The sequence below is a fragment of the Balaenoptera musculus genome, chromosome 5 (genome assembly GCF_009873245.2).
Source record: "Balaenoptera musculus isolate JJ_BM4_2016_0621 chromosome 5, mBalMus1.pri.v3, whole genome shotgun sequence".
NCBI lineage: Eukaryota > Metazoa > Chordata > Mammalia > Artiodactyla > Balaenopteridae > Balaenoptera > Balaenoptera musculus.
The window spans coordinates 120,377,438-120,382,088 of record NC_045789.1 but is presented as its reverse complement, the minus strand read 5'-3'; the positions used below and the strand labels follow the sequence as shown (position 1 = coordinate 120,382,088).

The following is a 4,651-nucleotide window of genomic DNA, read 5'->3' as shown; positions in this document are numbered from 1 at the left end:
TAAGTGGTGCTGGGAAAACTGGACAGCTACATGTAAAAGAATGAAATTAGAACACTCCCTAACACCATACACAAAAATAAACTCAAAATGGATTAAAGACCTAAATGTAAGACTGGATACTATGAAACTCTTACAGGAAAACATAGAAGAACACTCTGACAAAAATCACAGCAAGATCTTTTTTGAGCCACCTCCTAGAGAAATGGAAATAAAAACAAAAATAAACAAATGGGACCTAATGAAACTTAAAAGCTTTTGCACAGCAAAGGAAACCATAAACAAGACTAAAAGACAACCCTCAGAATGGGAGAAAATATTTACAAACAAAGCAACTGTCAAAGGATTAATCTCCAAAATATACAAGAAGCACATTCAGCTCAATATCAACAAAACAGAAAACCCAATCCAAAAATGGGCAGAGGGCCTAAATAGACATTTCTCCAAAGAAGATATACAGATGGCCAACAAACACATGAAAGGATGCTCAACATCACTAATCATTAGAGAAATGCAAATCAAAACTGCAATGAGGTATCACCTCACACTGGTCAGAATGGCCATCATCAAAAAATCTACAAACAATAAATGCTGGAGAGGGTGTGGAGAAAAGGGAACCCTCTTGCACTGTTGGTGGGGATGTAAATTGATACAGCCACTATGGAGAACAGTACGGAGGTTCCTTAAAAAGCTAAAAATAGAACTACCATATGACCCCGCAATCCTACTGCTGGGCATATACCCTGAGAAAACTATAATTCAAAAAGAGTCATGTACCACAATGTTCATTGCAGCACTATTTACAATAGCCCGGAAATGGAAGCAACCTATGTGTCCATCGACAGATGAATGGATAAAGATGTGGCACATATATACAATGGAATATTACTCAGCCATATAAAGAAACGAAATTGAGTTATTTGTAGTGAGATGGATGGACCTAGAGTCTGTCATAGAGAGTGAAGTAAGTCAGAAAGAGAAAAATAAATACCACATGCTAACACATATATACAGAATAAAAAAAAATGTTCTGAAGAACCTAGGGGCAGGACAGGAATAAAGATACAGACTTAGAGAATGGACTTGAGGACACGGGGAAGGGGAAGCTGGGAAGAAGTGAGAGAGTGGCATGGACATATATACACTACCAAATGTAAAATAGATAGCTAGTGGGAAGAAGCCACATAGCACAGGGAGGTCAGCTTGGTGCTTTGTGACCACCTAGAGGGGTGGGATAGGGAGGGTGGGAGGGAGACACAAGTGGGAGGGGATATGGGGATATATGTATACATATAGCTGATTCACTTTGTTATACAGCAGAAACTAACACAACCATGTAAAGCAATTATACTCCAATAAAGGTGTCAAAATAAATAAATAAATAAATAAAACTACCATATGACCCAGCAATTCTACTCCTGTGTATATATGTCCAAAAAAATGAAAACACTAATTCAAAAATATACATGCACCCTAATGTTCATAGCAGCATTATTTACAAATTGTTAAAATGTGGAAGCAGCCTAAGTGTCCATCAACAGATGAAAGGATAAAGAGGATGTGGTGTGTGTGTGTGTGTGTGATATATATCACACACACAATGGAATACTATTCATCCATAAAAAAGAATGAAATTTTGCCATTTGCAGCAAAATGGATGAATTTGGAGGGTATTATGCTAAGTGAAATAAGTCAAACAGAAAAGACAACTACTGTATGATATCGTTTATATGTGGAATCTAAAAAATACAACAAACTAGTGAATATAGCAAAAAAGAAGCAGACTCACAGATATAGAAAACAAACTAGTGGTTACCCTTGGGGAGAACGGGGTGGGCAAAATAGGAGTGGAGGAGTGGGAGGTTTAAACTATTGGGTGTAAGATAGGCTACAAGGATGTATTGTACAACATGGGGAATATAGTCAATATTTTGTAATAGCTGTAAATGGAGTGAAACCTTTAAAAATCATATAAAAATTAAAAATAAGAGAAAAAACAAGTTCTATTGCAAATATTTTTCCACTATATTATTTTAGTAATCGAAATGTATACCATTCTCTAAGGAAGGATAGGAATGTGTAAATTTAGGACGATGAGAGTTTGCTTGGGACTTAGAAACAGGGTTAGGAGCATAATACAAAAAAGAATGTGTTGCGTGTTTCTGCTGTACTTCCAGTGGTGCAGGGGCCCAGTAATCACCAGAGGTGAGAAAACAGACAATGGATAATGATCTAAAAGGGAAATTTGGGGTCTAGAAAATAATATTTAATGGGATGGGTTAGGCAATCTAAGTAGCACAGCCAGATTCCTCAAACTTTCGGTCCACTTTGGGATAAACTCAGTCGGCCGATTGGCATTGTTGCCTTGAAATCTACCCAAAGCTTCATTCATAGCTCAAACTCGACAATTCACTCTGTGCTTTTTTTCTTTTGAACAAAATAAGGTAAATTTTGAGCTGTATTCATATAATCTTCATTTTTAAGTGTTGTAACACAAATCTACCTTGCAAGTCTAGCTGTAAAGAGAACAGCAGAGGGAGAGAGAGGAGGTACAGTCTGGAGCAATAGGGCTCTAGGCCAAATGCTCTTCGGGAGAGATCCCGAGAAATCCTGGGAGACGTGTCAAAGTCTTATGACACTTGCACACATTAAAAAGGATGAAAACTTAAAATCCCAAGTGGGAGGGTGTCAGCTGTTTATGCCACTCAGAATGCACGGTGCTGTCACACGTTCCTTTTTTACCGCTCTGGGCAGGTATGGCCAGAGGAGCTGCGTAGAGTCAGCCTTTTACCATGATGATGCCATGTAGAAATTGGCTGAGGTCAACGGTGTTTTGTCACTAAACCAGCTGAGAGAGTCACTGGCCCATCAAAGATAAGGCTTGTAACCTGTTAGCCAGAGCACTTTGGGGGCAGAATGTCACTGGGTAGCTTCTTTGAGTCCATGCTGCAGATACGGTGAATTTGGGCTTCAGCTTCTATGTGATATAGAAATATTAGCCCCTGCTTTTCTGGTAAGTGGCCTGAGGTGACCTCTAAAAATGGTTTGCTAGTCACTTGACCCAGAAAACCCCACAAAATCATGCAAGTCAAGAGGTTCAAATCTTCATGTTCACTCTAAGAACACTCGTGAAACTGCCCAGGCCATTAAGGGTATGCAGAGCAGAAAAGCTACCAAGTATCTGAAGGATGTCACTTAACAGAAGCAATGTGTGCCATTCCTTTGTTACGGTGGTCGAGTTGGTAGGTGTGCCCAGGCCAAACAGTGGGGCTGGACGCAGGGTCGGTGACCCAAAAAGATTGCTGAATTTTTACTGCACATGCTCAAAGATGCAGAGAGTAATGCTGAACTTAAGGGCTTAGATATAGATTCTCTGGTCATGGAGCGTACCCAGGTGAACAAAATCCCCAAGATGCAACGCAGGACTTACAGAGCTCGTGGTCGGATCAACCCATACACGAGCTCTCCCTGCCACATTGAGATGATCCTTACTGAAAAAGAACAGATTGTTCCTAAACCAGAAAAGAGGGTTGCACAGAAGAAAAAGATAACCCAGAAGAAACAAAAAACTTATGGCCTGGGAATAAATGCCACAAAAAAATAAATGCAAATAAAACTAAAAAAAAGAAATACTGGCCCCTTAGGACTGTGTGGCCATTCATTTTTCCTTGTGGCCGACACTGGCTGAGACCCATAATTGAAAGAGCTGTCTCCACCCTGAGCATTGCCAACCCCAGAAAATCTGAGAAGCATAGCCTTCTGCGATTTCATGTCTCTTCTCCAGACTGTAAAAAAGCTGAACAATAAACATAAAAACCAAACAAACAAACTAGCAAACCAACCAACCAGCCAAACAAATACAAACACTGGGCAGAGTTTTGAGGATGAATGCTTGAATCTCATGCGCTGTTTGGTATTCTTGACATCCAAGGAAATTTATTTACAACCTATTTCCTGATATGAGAGTAATAGACAAATGATGCCCTCAGATTCTTAAATTGCATCCTGTCATCCTGATACCCTCTAAGTGGGTGTTATAGCACAGTCCTCATTCAGGTAGAGATAATCCCAGCAAAACAGGTTTCCAAAAGAAGTATAGCTTATCTTACTTTCTGCACGTCTGAATGCCAGAGTTGGGACTTTGATTATCAGACAGACACCTGATCCAGGAACATGACTACACATAATAAACTCAGAAAGGAATTTCTAATTTGAGGCTTGATGAAGCTTTACTTATTTCAGAAGCATTTCTATAGCAGTGTGAAGGCACTCTTCTAGGTGGTTTACAAATATGAATTCTTTTAATCTACACAACAGCTTTTTGAGAGAAGGTACTTTTATGGACTTTATTTTACAGATGAAAAAACTGCCCAAGCTTCCCCAGTGAGTACATGGCAGAGCCAGGATTCACACCTGGGAAGTCTGAATCAGTCGTGTTGTGCTGTGCTATGCCGTGGTACCTGTCACATGGACTTGCTGAGACTGACTGTAAATTTATTCTGTGATGGGAATTATACACATTTAAGCATACATAGGCTATACAAGAAGGGTATATGGTAGGTGTGGATGGCCTCTGTGTCTTCACTCAAAAACTGGCCATTGCCTTTGACCAGTGCAGCTAAAGGACTTTTCCCTTACATCCTATGCAGTTCAG

The 4,651-nt window shown here is 39.8% G+C and overlaps 1 pseudogene; it reads left to right on the top strand.

The window, feature by feature from the left end:
* Nucleotides 1–3,037: 3,037 nt before the first annotated feature.
* On the top strand, nucleotides 3,038–3,601 carry LOC118895347 (annotated as a pseudogene).
* The last annotated feature ends 1,050 nt before the right edge of the window (nucleotides 3,602–4,651 follow it).